At 37.1% G+C, this 18,935-nt stretch overlaps 1 protein-coding gene across 3 annotated transcripts in view; it reads right to left on the bottom strand.

Moving 5' to 3' along the window:
* LOC126411844 (uncharacterized) overlaps window positions 1–17,754 on the bottom strand; it is a 180,331-nt gene extending 162,577 nt beyond the window's left edge. Inside the window, exon 1 of one of the 3 annotated variants that reach the window (XM_050081398.1) lies at window positions 17,684–17,754. The gene's annotated coding sequence lies outside the window, so the exon portion shown is untranslated. Of the gene's footprint in view, window positions 1–6,931; window positions 7,093–17,683 lie in introns of those variants that run through there. The other 2 variants (XM_050081396.1, XM_050081395.1) reach the window with 2 other exon arrangements.
* Window positions 17,755–18,935: the final 1,181 nt, after the last annotated feature.

Consider the following 18,935-nt stretch of genomic DNA (forward strand, 5'->3'; position numbering starts at 1 on the left):
GTTCGCACACTATTATTTACTCATCATGCGTTACACTTATCAATGGTAAAGCACCCCTAGATGAGCAGAACTGAGTATGTCGTGCCTTTTTAAAATTGAGGGCGAGACCATTCATTGAAAACCAGTCAATGATACTTTTAGGAACTCTGTTTACCATTTCTTCTGTTTCTGTAGAAAGTTTGGACTGATTACAATACTAGGTCCATCTGCAAAAAGGATCTAATTCTGGTTTTTGTACATTACGTGGATGGTCGTTTACATGTATGCAGAATGACAGTTGGCCTAAGATTATATATAGGGGAACCCCTTATGTGATTTCCCCCCAGTCAGAATTAAGAACACAGATTACATTGGCTGGATTACTAAGTGAAACTTTCTATATTCCATTGGTTCGATATGACATTCACTGATTGACTATACCATCAATCCCATGAAACTTCAATTTACCTATGAGAAAACTACAATTCACATAGTCAAATGCTGTACAAAAGACACAGAGAAATACCTAACACTAATCTGTTATTTAATGCATCGATAATCTGAAGGAATAAGGGTCTGTTGAGGGTTTTCAGAGTACGCATAAGACAACTGAAAAAAGAGAAAGGAATACAATATTAGACGAATGGGTAGTTTTGAGCAGTAGTGAATGCAGCAGAGGATGAAATACGTAAAAAGACACCACTTAGCAGATACCCTTTTATGAAACTAGAGATATTTAATTTAATTGGAAAAAATGAGGGAATATATCACTGTAGCGAACGACGCAGGTGAAATGGAATATAAATGTCTAACAAATGAAACTGACAAAGTGCAAAATGTCTAAGCAGGAATAGCTATATGGCAAATAAAGGCCTTAGAAGTATGCATAATAGAGTAAAGACAGATTCAACCTGCAGAAAAATTCAACTAACATTCAGAAAAAAAGAAGCAGTTGTATTAATGCTGGCACGCAAGTAACAAGCAAAGAACAGAATGAAGGTAGTACCTGTTCCCGAAAGAACAGATACCATTGACGACAGTGTAGCTTCTCTAGAACGAAATCATAATTAAATCGACACCCTATCTGCAAACAGGCGTTGTCATACATCATCATCGGAAACACGTTGAAAATGTGTGCCCCGACCGGGACTCGAACCCGGGATCTCCTGCTTACATGGAGACACTCGATCCATCTGAGCGACTGAGGGCACAGAGGATAGTGCGCCTGCAAGGACTTATCCCTTGCACACTCCCCATGAGACCCACATTCCCAACATGTCCGCACCACTACATTTGTAGTGCGCCTAATAGATGTTTGCCCATCACGCTCATTACTTGTGGCATAACGTGTGTGTTCACACGTGAAAGTCAATGGCCAGGTAGCCATATTTTAACTCTATATGAAGATAGTATCTGTTCCCGAAAGAACAGATACCATTGATGACTGTGCAGCTTCTCTAGAATGAAATGAAAATTAAATCAACACACTAGCTGCAAACAGGCATTGTTATACATCACTGGGGACATGTTGAAAATGTGTGCCCCGACCACGGCTCAAACCCGGGATCTCCTGCGTACATGGTAAACACTCTATCCATCTGAGCCACTGAGGGCACAGGAAATCCAGGATCCGAGTCCCGGCCAGGACACACATTTTCAACATGTTCCCAATGATGTATAATAACACTGTTTGCAGATAGGGTGTCAATTTAATTATCATGTCATTCTAGAGAAGCTACACAGTCATCAATGGTATCTGTTCTTTCGGGAACAGATACTACCTTCATATATAGTTAAAATATGGCTACCCAGCCATTGACCTTCTTGTGCGAATGCACACGCTACGCCCCAACTTGTACGGGTCTTGGTAGATTAATCTGCCACGAGTAATGAGTGTGATGGGCCAACATCTATTAGACGCACTACGAATGTAGTAGTGTGGACATGTTGGGAATATGGGTCTTACAGGGATCGTGCAAGGGATAAGTTCCTGCAGGCACACTATCCTCTGTGCCCTCGGTGGCTCAGATGGATAGAACGTCTGCCATGTAAGCAGGAGATCCCAGGTTCGAGTCCCGGTCGGGACACACATTTTCAACATGTCCCCACTGATGTATAACAACGACTGTTTGCAGCTAGGGTGTCGATTTAATTACCATTTCAAAGAAAAGAATTCTGAAAAAAGGTGGTGGGATATATAGCTTCATATTTTTTGTACTTCTCAAAATTGTAAATATTTACATGAGCCACAGGAAGTTATTGTGTTTAAGCGATGGATACATACCGATCGGGCCACACTGGACACAAAGCAAATGTTAGTGAATGGATTTATTGAAGATATAGAAAATAAAATATGGAGTCTGTCATGCCATCATTACATTGCCAAGCATCAAAGCTTGCATCTTAAAGGCTTTAAATGTCATCTGAAAGACGAAGAGCTTGTTGTCCTAATGGATTTTGCAGAAAATTATTCTTTTATCATTCAGGATGCTGTGCAAGGCTTCCACTGGGACAATAGTCAAGCAACAATTCATCCATTTGTTGTCTACTTTCGTCAAAATGAGGAAGTAGAATCTTTAAGTTTTTGCATTATTAGTGATTGTTTGCAGCATGACACTACTACAGTTCATGTTTTTATCAAGGAGCTCATCAAATATATAAAAGAACGGTTTGCACAGATATCCCACATTCATTATTTCAGTGATGGCTCCAGTGCTCAATATAAAAATTTCAAGAATTACCTAAATTTGTGCTATCATAAGAGTGATTTTGGAATGACAGCTGAATTGAATTTTTTAGCTACTAGTCACGGGAAATCACCTTGTGATGGGATTGGAATGTACAACGAATCGGTTAGCAGCAACAGCAAGCTTGCAACGGCCACTTAACCACTTAATGGACAAATTCTTACTCCCCTATATCTGTTTCACTTCTGCTCTGAAAACATTAATGGAATTAAATTTGTTTTCGTCAGTGAAGATGAAATTGAAAAAACGTAGTGTCACAAGAAGAGAGTTTTAAACTTGGACAAACTGTAGCAGGCACCAGAGAAAATCATCACTTTTTACCTATTGATGAAACAACAATTCAGGTCAGCAGAGTTTCAAATGATTGTTCATCTTTTCTAGCTAAAATGGGTCACAGTAATGAAGGAGGCATATTAATGTCTGCTCTCCAACCAGGACAATATGTTGCATGCATCTATGAAAACATGTGGTGGATTGGGAATATCTGTGAGACCTCCACAGAGCAAAGGGATGCATTAATAAGCTTTATGCACCCACATAGTCCAGCAAATTCATTTTATTGGTCACCAAGAAGTGGCAAGTGCTGGGTTCTGGAACGCTACATTATTGCAATAATTCCAGCTCCATCAGTAAATTCATCTGGCCGGCAATACATCATTCCTCTTGATATTCAAAAGAAAATTAATGTAGCATATCAAAAATTGAAATAGGTTAGAGGAAACAATCTAAGGAACCCAAGAGTGCCTTCTAACTTTACACAGGGCACTTAAATAATTTTACTATCAGGCTTGGGAACCTGTGTAAAGAAACCCTTATCAGGCTTGGGATCCTGTGGTACAGAAACCCACCCGTGGCTGTTGTTGCTAAGCCATCGGGCGTGGCCCCTATGACAATGGGAATGCTGGTTTTCTCAGGTGAAATGAAACTAACAGTGGTTAAGCCACCATGGACCATAGCAACTCATTTATACACTTCTTTTCCATCAGTGTTGTTCATTAAACAGGCAACTAATAACTAGATGATTATGCAAATAAATTTTACGATTTATATTCATTCTTGATAATAATTTTGTGTGTGTGTGTGTGTGTGTGTGTGTGTGTGTGTGTGTGAGTGAGAGAGAGAGAGAGAGAGAGAGAGAGAGAGAGAGAGAGAGAGAGAGAGAGAGAGAGAGAGAGAGGGGGGGGGAGGTGGAGGTGACAACTAAAAAATAACATTGTTTCTATTGTTATTCTTTTGATATTCAGACTTAAGCTAAGTCCTATTCATCAAGACTTCTTATTTCACTTATACCAGACATTACTAAACATGTATAAGGCAAAATAAAAGATTTCAGGTACAATTTGAGAGCCAGAAAAATGTGTTCAAACTTCCAGTGCGCCTCTTTGAAGATGCTACTTCTTAGGGCCTTATATGCTTGCATTGCAAAACCAAATCCACTTTTCTAGATAGTGTAGAATATGCTCTTTCTAATGACCATAGTTTAGAAGAGTTTGGAGAAAACACTTTTTTGAAAAATTTGACTAAAAATACCCATTTTAGCACTTTTTGAAAAATCGTCAACTTCACCATAGATTTGTGAAATAATAGAAAGCAATAGGAGAATGAAATTTTATATTCTAAGACCTTGTGTTAGTGAGTTATGGTGTGGAAAGTTTCATGTACATTCCACAATTACTTTTGGAGAAATAAAAAACTAAAGTTCGCATTTCTTTAACAGCTATTTTTTTGCCCAACTTTGCTTCAAATTATCTATATGAAAATTGCTCAGAAATCCTTTTGTTAATATTTTACTTTAAAGAGCTCTAAAAGTTGTACAAGATGGCCAAGTTTTGTTTCTTTCATGCAAATACTTACAGAGATATCTCATCTCAAAGTTGCTCAAAATTTAAGGATGCACTATAGAAAGCTGTGCTATGGTCTTAAACAAGTGACTGCATCTCCGAAAGTATTGAATTTCTGAAACTGAAACTTTACAAGTGTTCATGGAGAACATGTGTGAATGTTCATACAAAATTTGATCAAAATCCATGAGGGTCATGTGGGAGCCTCTAGACCACTTGGCATGGAATGACCCTGTTGACAGTGTAAGTTATAACCCCCCTCCATCATAAAAACGACATCACGGGGGTCAAACTTTGACAGTTAAATGCCTGCAATCTTATTACATCAAATTCACCAAAGCTTATTTAATACTGATGAATAGTTACCTTGTTGAAAGTCACTGTTCAAAGCTTGAAAGTTCTATTTCACCCTTGGCAATTTCCATTTTCATTGTACTGAATCATTTATGGATGCAAAATTCAGTAACTACTTATGGGTTATGGTCTAAAAGTGATTCAGTTTCCTTCATAACAACTCCCACTAAAGTTTTAAAAAAAGTCATTCATTCAATATTGCTGTAGCATCTTCAAAAATAAGACACTGGGTAAGTCACAATTTGGTTTACAGCATTTCTGTTGGAAAAATGGCTCTGAGCACTATGGGATTCAACTGCTGTGGTCATAAGTCCCCTAGAACTTAGAACTACTTAAACCTAACTAACCTAAGGACAGCACACAACACCCAGCCATCACGAGGCAGAGAAAATCCCTGACCCCGCCGGGAATCGAACCCGGGAACCCGGGCGTGGGAAGCGAGAACGCTACCGCACGACCACGAGATGCGGGCTCTGTTGGAAAAGTTGATATAAAATCCCCACCATATAATAAAATATTTAAGAGAAAGTTTCAGCAACTTGCATTTTCGGTGATTTGTGTCTACACACTGACGTTTGTAGGACAACCAGTTTAACTTATATTCCATCAATAACAAGCAAAGAGTCATGTTAGATACATCTACTTGTTTGAAGAATTATCTTCCGACTTAATCCAAATCACTATCGGCATGCCAATAAGGGCATTTTCATCAAGAGTTTCACCACTACAGTAATCTTGCTATACATTGAATTCCTATTAGGCTGTTGAGTCAGTACAACGTAGTAAAGTGTCGCCTATATGACAGCTCTGAGGGACACCATTCAAAAGCTAAGCAGTAAATTCCTAATCTTGGTTATGTGACTGTCTAATGATCAATGCCTCAACAATACAATGAGTAGTGAACTTCATAGTTTCCATTAATTTCACTCCGATACTGCAACAATAAAACACAGAATGTCCTCTGATGATGAAGGCAGCGTTCTAGTAAGAGTCCACAACAGATGTACCAAGATAGGGCACTAAAACTAAAATTTCAATTACACTAATTTACTGGTCTTCTACAAACAGGTCATTTTAAACAGACAATACACAATTCCATTTAAAGCAGAATGCAATTGCGGGAAGATAAATACGTAAAAGTGGGTGTCCACAGTTTCTGTAACTGAATAAATCGATCAAAACACGGATTGGAAATCACTAATCTCAAATGTTTAAGGTCATTTGTTTTTGGTATGTGCAGAATCACCGATTTTGTTGCTGAAATGATCTGAAAGTTAATTTACCTTGTAAAACTCCTAAGACCGTACGGAATAATATTATAGGGCTGATCTAAAGACAGTTGTAAAACACTAACACGAAATTAGTAACAAGTATTAAAATTATGTCGCATATATTTTCAAGCCTCATGTGCATTAGAAAACTGTTTACACAATTAAATAGATTAGGAATGAACCGAACAGTTACTTGAGGCTGGATCGTTTCCTTATATGGAATATGTTCTGAAAGCCCTACGTCCTCATCGGTGGATGAGGTAATGAAACTTTCTGACACTATCAAATACAACGCGGTTCTGAGTGATATTTAATGCGGCACTGCGATTGAAACGCATATATTTAATAGCGTGGAGTAATTGTGTTCATAATTGCGTATTTCTAAAAAATTCCTATAAATCGTTAACACACTCGCTCAAAACTTCGTGGTTTGGGGTACCATTTACTGCCTAAAAGTTTCGGGAATTATGGCTCTGCGCACCATAGTTTTTGATTGATTTTTCCGATATTTACTAAGAAGAAACACATCGCGCGACATAACACAGGACGCCAGGAAACTAACATAAAGGACACTCACGTGGAAAATTTCAGTAGATTGGTTCAACATAAACTAAGAAATTTAACACTTTCTACCAGGTAGCCTTTGGGTCTAACTTGTTTCGCGTCTTGATGTGTTACACACTTTGCTAATCGCATATACACATTAATATTATTGTTTGGAAAAGATCTAAAAACTCACTTCGAGTACAGCCAACAACATTACAACTACACTGTCACCACTCACCAACAACAATTCAAATCGTTTTAACCGCTTCTACCAAAGTTGAGGAATGCAATCACAAAGATATACACATATCACAGGACGTTGCAAACGACCACGGAGATGACATACAATCATCAAGAAAGTCTGGCTGGGTCGTCCAATGGGTGCTGTAGGATAATGCTGACACAAGCAACGAAAGTGACGCAACAAGTCATGGCATTCTATAGTGTCACCGTGAAATATCACACAGTACGCAACAAATTTTTCGCACTTCCACGGTTTTCAATATATGTTGTCAACTGAAATCATATGGGCGGACATTAACGTTAAAATAATCGAATTTGTTACAATGTTTAATGTGCAGGACACAGCAGTAGAGTGGTGAAAAGCGAATAGAAGTAAAAATAAGAAGGGAGATGGCACTATAGAGTTGTGTTATACGGTGGTTTGAAGTCAGAGTGGGTGGGCCTGCCGTCTTCTGAAATAGCCTAAAACATTAGCAGAATGCTGTTTACGATTGCTTCTTGATCATCATTTTTGTAGAGGGCACGCAAAAACTGTCTTAAATACTAAAAATTACAGTCTTTACGTCAATAACATGGATAGGAAGCCAATTTCAGCGTTTTTCTGTTATCAACTGTGTATGTACTCTAGTAATAGTACTCTTCATTGTAACTTGTTTTCAGTTGATCTAGTTCGAATGGCAAGAAAAGAAGGAACTGATGTGAAAGGCATGCTTTCATAATCCATTTAATTTCCATTTTACTGTACTTATATCGATAGCAAATGAAGCTGGAACTAAGAAATCAGTGCTTGTTTGCTTACTGGCACTGGTTCCTGTTCGTTACATTTTCAGCTTACATCTCGTATTCACAGTGTTTTACCTATTCACTTTTGCAAAGAAACCTACTTATGTCTTCTTTGCTGCCTATAAACGAAATGTGTTCATTGAGAGACTATTCAAGGCATTCAATCGTGTCTTGTGTATGGCAGCAAAGTGAACGATTATTGAAATGTCAAAGAAACAGAACTACATAGATGTCTACTTCTATGCAGAACAGATTATTGGATTGTCAGTGCATTAGTTTCACTGTATTTTACACATATTCTCACTTTGCAATCTTACTACGGATGCATCGCTCAGTGTGTGTCCAATAACAGAAACTTACAGGGTAGAAAAAGGATATAATGTTTTAAACATGTTCTAGCACTGTGCTATACTATAAATGTGATTAAGGAAATGGTCCCAAACGCTTAGACCTTGTGAAATGGATATTACGCTCTAACATGTGTGTAAGTCATTTTTTAGTAATGATAGCCTGGTCTGCGTAACATACAGGCCTACCTTTCCAACAATACCCTGTTTGCTTCTTTTCTGGGAATACTTCTCATCAGTAAGAATAACCAAACACATCACAAATGGAATGTACATCTACTTTGATCATTAGCTTCATTTTACTTCTGAATTTCATTTTGAGAATTTCAAAGAATAGAAGTCTTAACCACACATTGTGATACACCAATAGTTAGTTTCATGTTCCGAGTATCAACTGCATGATAAATTTTATATTAACATTAATGTTTTTAAAAATATGCCTATATGCTGAAAATTTATTAGTTTTTTGTTTAAAGACAGGTATTAGTCATTAATTCCTAGTCATCATCATTTATACAGTACAATAATAGATAGTCTTCTGTGAAATAGGGGGAGTTGTCAAAGATAAACGTTTTCAGTTTTGTTTCACATTTTATTTTGCTATCTGTCAGATATTTTATGTCACTGGGTAAGCGATCAAAACTTTTTCTGGGAGCATTTTGAACTCATGCTTGTGCTACAGACAACCCTAATGTGGCGTAAAGAATGTCTTTTTTTCTTCTGGTATTGTAATTATGTGCATCATCGTTCCTTTTGGAGTGCACTAGATTGCTTACAACAGACCTCAGGAGGCTGTACTGTGAAATGCTTAGACTGCTACTCACACATGAGCAGTAGGCTGCCACGACGAAAAGAGTGTTGACATTAGTTTTCAGCCAGCGCGTTCTTCAAAAAGAAGCAAAGTGCATACACACACACACACACACACACATAAGGGCGATTCTAGAAGTCGTTCAAGGGGGGGGGGGGGGGGGGGAGGGGGAGTTTTGGTGGAATGGAATATCAATTACGAAAAGGAAAGTTGGGAGTCCACCACCGACAGATTGGTAAAATTTTGGTGTTGCTTAAAGTAGTTTTTGGTAACTGTTTTGGAGTTCAGGGAAAAAATGTGTATTAAGGGGAGTTGGAATGCCGGAAAATGGAAAAAATTCACATTTTCAGTTTTTAACCTTATAACTTAATTTGAAATTTTCTGCTTAAAATGGTGCAAAATTTGTTAAGAAATTCCAATTGGAAGTATTTTTATTTAATTTTTCAAAATTACATGTGCGCCCAGCAAAGTTACCCATCTTGTGATTTGTACACATTTAAATCTTCGCATTTCCGAAAACATTACATATAGAAGGCTGTGGATTTCACTCTTCAGTTGTAGAATCTTTGATCCTTCCATAGGTACCATTGTTTTTACGACTAGCTGTGTTTATTGTTCAGTTTTTGATCTGTGAGTGTTTGTTTTGAGCCTCGAGTTTAGTTTGTCGCTCATTTGGAGTTTGTTATCTGTCTTGTTTTGACTTTCAGTGGTGAGTGCGTAGTTTCTACGATGCCTAGGAGTGCATCATTATTTAAAAAGCGAAAGTTTCGCGGTAATAGATTTACAAATAACGTTTGTTCAAGTGATTCTGCTTCAGCACCTGTTGATGCTGGTGAAAGTTCTGACGTTTGTACAGCTGAGATGTGTGAAGGAGACACGCCCACCAGTGCATCAAAAAAGAAGTTATCAAACTGTGCAAGTGAAATTACAGATGAAGCTTCTAATGAACAATATGTTTTAGTCGACTTTCCTGTTTTTACTGAGTTTATGAAGAAATGTTTGTGTTGTAATCTTTGTGGAGGTTCTTTTGATATGAACATAACAAAATCTATAGGACTTTCCTGCAAAATTGCTATAGTTTGTGCCAGTTGTGAAAATGAGACCTGTTTTTGGAGCTCTAAAACATGCAGTAGCAATTTGTTTGAGAGTAATATCAGGCTAATGTATGCAATGAGAGCAATTGGTAAAGGACATACTGCTGCTCAAACATTTTGTGCCATAATGAATCTTCCACCTCCACCTGCTAAAATTGACAATTACACTGAAGTGATAGGAGATGCTGTTCAGTCTGTAGCAGATTTATCAATGAAAGCTGCTGCCAGTGAAGCAAAATATATAAATGAAGGAAACCCAGATATCCCTGTTGCTTTTGATGGAACCTGGCAGAAAAGGGGTCACACATCCAAAAATGCTGTTGCTACTGTTACTAGTGTGGACAGCGGTAAAGTTTTGGACTATGAAGTGCTCACTAAACATTGTTACCATTGTGCATCTGGTAAGATAGAAGCAGCTCACATATGTAGCAAGAATTATGAAGGTACGAGTGGAGGCATGGAGGCTGCCGCTGCTGTGAAAATGTTTAGCAGATCAGAAAAAGAACGGGGAGTATTTTACACAAAATTCCTTGGAGATGGGGACTCCAAGGCATACAAAAGTGTTACAGAATCCATGCCATATGTCAATAAGACAATAACTAAACTAGAATGTGTCGGTCATGTTCAGAAACGAATGGGCACTCGTCTAAGGAAACTGAAACAGAATCTGAAGGACAAAATTTTGTCAGATGGTAAAACCATTAGAGGTCGCCTGTCAGATAAAATTATAAATGAATTACAACAATACTATGGTATGGCAATAAGAAATAATGCAAATAATTTGCAGGAAATGAGACAAGCTGTATGGGCCACATATTTACATCGATCATCAACTGATGATAATCCTCAACATTTTGCTTGTCCAGATGGTCCTCAGTCATGGTGCAATTATAGAAAATCTCAAGCTACTGGGGATCCTTATCACCATAAAAATTATATTCCATTGGCTGTTATGGAAGTAATTAAACCAATATATAGAGACTTGGGGCATCCTGATCTTCTGCGAAAATGTCTTCATGGTTGTACCCAGAATCAAAACGAGTCGTTCAACAACCTCATTTGGACTCGTGTACCTAAGAATGTATTTGTTGGGATAAAAACATTGAAATGGGGAGTCAGTGATGCTGTTATTTCATTCAATGATGGTCATATGGGTAGGCTAAAGGTCATGGCAAGGCTCGGCATTGCTCCTGGTATCAACACCATCAGAGGTCTTCAGCTTCTGGACAGCGTGCGAGTAAGGAAGGCTCAGTATGCAGCTGAATTTAATACAAAAAAAGCAAGGGCAGCAAGGAGAAGAAAGCTTCTAGGTGAAGAAGAAGAACTAGAAGATGACCCTGATTACTCTGCTGGACACTTTTGATAATAGAATAAAAGGTATTTGTGAATTTTCATAATAAATTACTTTAATCGCATTTTCTGGCATTTGACATTTTTAGTGTTACATGTACCTTTATCTCATAAACCACTCAACCAACAACATTCAAATTTTCAGAAATGCTGCAAAACAGTTCAAAGAGGCCACTGAACTAGAATCATGACAAGAACTGGCTTATTCTCTGAACTAGGGAAGTTTATGTTATACTTTTTCCAATAAAAAATGGCTTAATGGTAAAAAATTCATAAATACTATACCAACAAAAAGAAAACATTGGTTCTAGTTCAGTGGGCTCACAATATATGCTGAAAACCTCTGCCAGAATTTCAAAGTTCTGAAGATAATAGTTCCAAAGAAAAAGGTACACAAAGTTAGCAAATTTAACATTGGCGAGATAGGGCATTCCAACTCCCCTTAATAAATAATGAGGCGCCCATTTTAAGTTAAATGATATTTATTGGTTTAGATAGTAAGCTATTTACCAGTCTTATTCTTTTGTTAAATGAATTTGAAATACATTGCAACTTATATTGCTGCATAATTACAAAAAAATTATTGAATCTGTTGGAATAATATATTCGCTGATTTCTGAAGTCATTTTATCCAGTGTAATATGGTACTCCATTGGGGGGGGGGGGCCTCTATAGTCCCCATTGCCCCTCCCTCCCCTTGCCACTGTCCCTGCACACACACATATTCATATAATCATACACACAAAACACACACATGACTGCTGTCTCTGGCTATTCTAGCTAGAATCTTTTTTAAAGGGGGATAAAATGGGAACAATGAGTAATTAGGCATGAGATGCTACACCAACAATCAGCGCGGTTATGTAGCCATGTGGTGTGAGGGGATGAGACCTTCAATACAGTGTGGCTCGGATGTCAGGGCGTTTGTGATGTGGAAGGCAATGAAAAGCACAGGAAAGAAGAGAATGAACAGATACTGAGCAAAGTAAGGCAAATCTAAAATCAAATGACAGAAACACAGTCACTACAATAAAAGTAAACAGTGCAGCCACAATTCATGTATACAAAATAGAATATCGCTTGAACGGTTCCACTCGCAAATTAAACGTTATTCCTTTCAATTTTATATTACCATCGCACAGATTAGTACGCCCATAAACAACGTAAGCTGGCCTTTTTTATGAAACAACTACGGCTCCACACAATCAAAGCACCCAACACTTTCGAAACTGGGCACAGGCACATCAGGGAGACGTCACAGGGAAGGGTCACTACGGTGAACCATGGAGGTATCAATACAGTGAATCTAATGTTTTGTGCTATTTAAGATGGCGGATGTCTGCTACGAGTTTGTGACGTAACGACAACTGTATTTTTAACGGGTAGCATTCACCTCATGCTACGTCATCGAGAGGTAAATAAACCTAAATCGATTTCTTGAGTACGTATTTCGATATTTGCAGTTGTACCACAGAGGTTGTACCGATAACGTGAAAGCGAAATGTAAATAGACGTGTATGAACAAAGTGACAACAGTTGTGTGGTATGCTCACCCCAGTTGAATTACTTATTAAGCTGTAATCTCAACAATTTTGTGTGGTATTGTTTGTTTCTTGATGTAATGAATGTCTGAACGAAGGAACCATAACAATAACGAAAGTAAAAAACACCGTGTAGTCATTTTTTTTTAAATCCAATTAGTTGTGCAAAAATCATGTGGATAGAAACGTGAAATAGCAAGAAGTTAGAATTTTGCATTTTTATAAAAGCCAATGGATTGTACATAATTCTTCTGGGTAGAAACGTTAAACTGAGAAATTAATGTGGTTCTATAAATAATTCCAAATGTTGCTGGAATTTTAATTGTGCCTTCATGCTGTAGATCAGCACAGAAACTTTCCCTCTTCAGAAATATATTATTGCTGATGATTATAATGTACTGACCTGTTGTAACACGTCATTATTTTTCTTTGGTTGTATACTGTGAAAAACAATGACATGGAAGTCATATTTACCAGCATTTTAAGCAACTGAAAGGAGTAAGTGTTGTCGTTATTATCACCTACTTTTTGTATGACTCTTAGGCAGTATGGAAATAGGTATAGTAATCATGCCAAACACCGCCAAAATTTATACCATGTATATTGAGAGAATAAACAAAAATAGTATTCCACCATCGCATATGAAACATCACTTAGTGCTGCTAAAAACTGTAGGCTGTTGAGTTTATTTCGTCCAGTACCTTACCCATTGTGACAGTAAGTGTTGAACATCATTTGGCAACTACTAGGAAACTAACTTTTTTTATATAGTTGATAGTGTTTAAATATTAAAATGTGAGTTACAATTATAGACGAAATATCATTGGTTTTTCACAGTATACAGCGAATAAAGAAAAATAATGACGTGTTTTAAACAGTTTACGTTATACATTACAATCATCAGCAATAATTTATTTCTGAGGGGCAAAATTTACTGAGTTGATCCGCAACATGAAGGCAAAATTAAAATTCCATCAACATTCGGTATTATCTTTTTTAAAAAAATGACTTCTCGCTTTTTTTTACTTTATTTGTGGTTATGGTTCCTTCGTTCAGATATTTGTTATGTTCATGAAACACACAATAGCGTCCAAAATTGTTCCAGCTTAATAACTAATTCAACTGTGCTGAACACACCACACAACTGTTATAACTTCGTTTCTGCACATGTATTTATATTCAGCTTTCACATTACGAAGCAACCTCTGTGCAAGACCACCTACAATAAATCAGACCTTAAGGCAGCTGTCGATAGTTGACAATACAGCAGCAATCGTGGGGGAAACAAACCAGCGTGCTTGTGTTTCCATAACATGTGTGTGTAACATTGTGAACGTGACGTTCAAGAGAAGCGAAAGCATTTATTACTAGCTGTTATTTATGCTATATGCTGTGAATGTCGTCACAAGTTCTACGCTAGTATTTATTTTCTATTTTCTGTAGTAACTTCGGCATAATTTAAAGTGAAAACCGTTCTTGCGATGGGTCGTAGCTGTTGTGTACCAGGATGTAAATCCAATTACAGCAAAACATACGATACCTCAAAATTTAAGTTTCCCAAGAAAACAGCATTGAGGGACAAATGGATTAAACTAATTCCTAGAGATAATTTTGAAGTGAACGATAAAACCGTTGTATGCATTAAGCATTTTGAACCTAAGTTTGTGGTTAGGGAAGACATTTTTCCTGTGGAAAATAGTGAACCAATACATGTGCCAGGAATAATACCAAAACTAACAAATGATGCAATTCCAACTATCTTTCCTAATAAACCTTCTTATCACACAGTACCAGTTCCTAAGGAAAGGAAGAATCCTGAAGATCGTGTTCAACAGCTACTGAAACGTGATGAATGTAGTATCAGTAAGTGGTGCGAAAATGGCAATATACCTGACTTTCAGCATTTTAAAAGCAAAGTGCAGAAAAGGAATGTTTGTCCATTTACAGTTTTAGTAAAGGATGACTACGTATCTTTCATTAAATTAAAGGATGATTCAGTCAGTGATGTGCCATTAGTTTCAGTGTGTTTCAAGATATCAAGTTCCTTGGAAATAAAAGTGTTTCACAAAAATGTGTGTTTGCCGACAGAAACCTTGAAATGGATATTACAGTCTGGGGCGGAAGACAACTTTAAATGTGACAAGTGGACGAAATTTGACAATCTGGTGAGTCACCTAAATGGTTTTACGGATAACTCTACTGGCTCCATTGACAAGATCATAATTTTAGTCAATGTTTTCAAACAACCTATGAAAGCTGGTAGTGATTTTGACGCTGAAATACCACCTAAAATAGAATTTGTTTTGGAGCAATTACAACTTGCAATAAAAAAGCAAAGTAGATATTCTCCTGAGCTTTTGATATGGGCAGCAACCATTTGCTTTTCATTTCTTGGTGCCTACCATCACTTGAGGAAAACAAATGTGTTAACATTACCTCATCCTGTCTATTTAAGGCAGTTTCTATGCAAAATGGGTCCAAATAAACCTTGTATTGGTCAATCACAGATTGCTTTTTGATGGAAAAAATAAATTTCTTCAGGAAAGAGACAAGGTAATTTCAGTGATGCTAGATGAAGTTTATGTTAACTCAAAATTCTCTTATAAGGCAGGAAAGATACTTGGTGTTGTTGAGAATATTTCAGATACTACAACAGCAGGTACAATGCAGGTTTTCATGGCATCATCTTTACATTCTGATTATAAAGAAGTAATAGCTCTCTTTCCTGTAAAAAATGTTAATTCTGATACACTACTGAAAATGACAATTGATGTACTAAAGTTAATGCATGAGAATCAGTATGATTTTATATGCCTGGTAACAGTTAACCATAGCACTAATAGAAAAATGTATCAGCTTATGTGTGGTGGCACTTTACAGCCGTGTATTACAAATCCAGTTGCTCCATCCAAATTTCTCTTTCTTCTGTTTGACAGTGTGCACTTGCTTAAGTGTATCAGAAATAACTAGTTGAATGGAAAAAATGAATCCTTCATAATGCCAAATACTGCGGATACATTTGCTTTCATCAATACCTTTCTACACAGTGATGAAGGGAATGCTGCATGTGAATATACTGTCAGTGAAGCAAAGTTTTCAGAGTTGAGGAACGTGTTTCATTCTGAGAAAAGTAAAGTGTTGAAACTTGCCCCATAGCTAGTGAGAAAGGCAGTATATCCAACTTCTATTGAGAGACAGATTGTTACCCTTGCTCTCAATGTTTTTGGTTCTAAAAATGTAGCAGCACTAGAAATTTTGAGAAGTCAGGTGATTGAGATTTCTGATGGCACTACTCAGTTTTTGAAATTAAACATTAAATGGTGGACAGTTTCTAATGTACAGTATCCCATGAAAGGCAAATACAAATCAGATTATAATTCTAGCCCAATCACTGGACCTACTGACTCCAAACTTGTGTTTCTTGAAACTTTGAAAACATATCTTGATATCTGGCATGCATTGCCTACTCATGAAAAATTAACCAATGAAACATATACAGCTTTCTCTCACACACTTGCAACAACAGTTCAGTTATGCAGATACATTTTTTATACTTACAACTTGTCCTACATTCTTACAGCAAAATTACACACTGACGCTTTAGAAGCAAGATTCGGAGCTTATAGAAGGCTAAGTGGCTGCACATATAATGTTTCAGTTGAGCAAATCTTGGAATCTGAGAGGAAACTGAAAGTAATAAGTCTACTAAAGCTCAGATCTACTAAACATGGTGAATTTACATTAAATGATTTTGCAGCAAAAGTAAATTACAGCATAAAACACCAAAACGTATGAAAATTTAGATAAATTAGAACCTGCTCTAGAGGAACTAACAAACTTTCCCATGATTGATGAAGATTTGAAAGTCTTGGTTTGTATTGCTAGCTACACCAGAAAAACAGCGCTTGAAAAGCTGAAAATAGGTGGAAAATGTTCAGGCTGTGAAGAAATGTTACAGACAGAGGATGAAATTTTGTTGCAGTGTGAAACCAAAGAACTCCTTTCCTGTTTCAACCAACTGAATCGTGGGGGATTTTAAGTGTCCTTCTTCTATAATGATTTCCTTGTGTTGTAATATACATAAACTTTTCAAGTTCTGATTAGCAGCACATATGAACCAGAATTTCTCAAACTTGAAAATCAGAGAGATGCATTAGTAACCTTAATGGTGTGTGTAAATGTGGCATTCCTTTAAAGAAAATAATCAAGAAAGTATTAAAGCGCTTTCAAATAGTTTTGTTAATAATCACACAAAACTATTGAATGAAAAGTGTGTTTCAAAGGAAATTTCTCGAACCCTAGTCAAACAAAAAAGAGGAACTCATAAAGACATTGCAGCAAAAATAACAAAACGCAAAGTGGCCAAGCTGAGCAGCAAATAAATCCAACAGGTAATCAAAATGAAACCACTTCTAGCATATAACGTTATGCCAGTGACTAGAATTAACTGCATATTGTTTAATACAATTTTGAGCTTTAGTTGCATTATTCATTTATTATTGCTATGTAGCTTCTATTTTGCAAATTATTATTAGTGTCCAAATATGCCATTTACATGTGTTGTGTAGTAGTTGTTTGCATTTGATTTTGAGTTGCATCTCATAATTTTACTTCATCATAGTACTTATTACGTAATTTGTGGCTTTAATGACAACTTTTTATTTAAGTTTGAATATAGAAAAATACATAACAATACGACATTTCGTATGCAATTTAGAATATACTTTCCATTTATGAAGTTTGTAAATAATTCGTATTAGGGTAGCTCTGAAATACTTGGCCTAAGACTGCCTCCATCTTGGTTTCGGTGTTGCGGTCTGATGGATTGTAGGTGGTCTTGCTCTGTGGTACAACTACAAAGATCGATATAGGTACCCCTGAGGTGGATTTAGGTTTATTTACGTCATGATGACGCAGCGTTACGTCACTATGACGTAGGGTGCTCCTTTACCTAGCGTGAGATGAATGCTAACCTTTTTTTACCAATATGGAAAAAGAGTTAAATTCAAGGAGAACGAAGTGCAAATGTTGAATGCAAAAATAGATTTCACAAAGGATTAAAATAAGGACAACAAGCACATTTACAAAATAATAACCAAATTTTGTTGATCACATGGTTATGATGTCTTTTCTGGGCATGGCTCCTAAAACTATATAAGTATTATGTTTCCAGTATTTTTTATTTTATTTGTTACATTTTTTATTATAATCTAATTATTATATTTTTTAGCTGGATGTGTGCATGTTCTGCAAGACTTCAGCTTTAATGGATTATTCGGTGAAGGTTGGATGCAGTAGCATACTTCGATACTCTACACTAAGAAAAAGGCTACCAGGATCTCTAATGAGTTATAAAGCTATTCTTTGTATTCTTTTATTTTAAAGTGCAAATTGGTTACACAAACAGTGATTCTAACGGTCTTATTACGGACTATCTCCTGGTGGAAAACTATTGTGGCGACGACAGAGATCGAGCGTTCTGCAGCGCAATCAGCTGATCGCCGAGTTATGTCAAAGAAGTTCGCGTGCTCAACACCTAGGGCGCTGACGCACGCGCTTATTTCATACCTGAGGAGAGACAAAGAGGTTTTTAATTTTTAATATTATTTTTCCGTTGATATCCTTTTCATTTCCAAAAACTGTCCCTATTCTCAACATACACGGAGTGGAGAGTTTTTTAAATACGGAAGAAAGAATAACACTCGCATTTGCCGCGTGCTGTACGACCACGTATAACGCGCAATTTTTGTGGCTCTCTTATAGCCCTATAAGCTTCAGTGGTGACCCGGACGTGATCGCGGCGCAGACAAACAGTTCGCGACGAGAAGATATCGGTTTGCGGTAATAAAATTCCGAATGAAGAAATGCATGACATGTCAAGACTGACTGCACGACTTCCGCCGTTCTGGCCTACCAATCCAACTCCCTGGTTTGCGCAAGTAGAGGCAAATTTTTTGTGTTCTGGCGTAACGCCGGACACCACTAAACTCGCCCTGGTGGTAAGTCAACTTGATCACAGATTCGCAGC

The sequence above is a fragment of the Schistocerca serialis genome, chromosome 1, assembly GCF_023864345.2.
Source record: "Schistocerca serialis cubense isolate TAMUIC-IGC-003099 chromosome 1, iqSchSeri2.2, whole genome shotgun sequence".
Taxonomy (NCBI): domain Eukaryota; kingdom Metazoa; phylum Arthropoda; class Insecta; order Orthoptera; family Acrididae; genus Schistocerca; species Schistocerca serialis.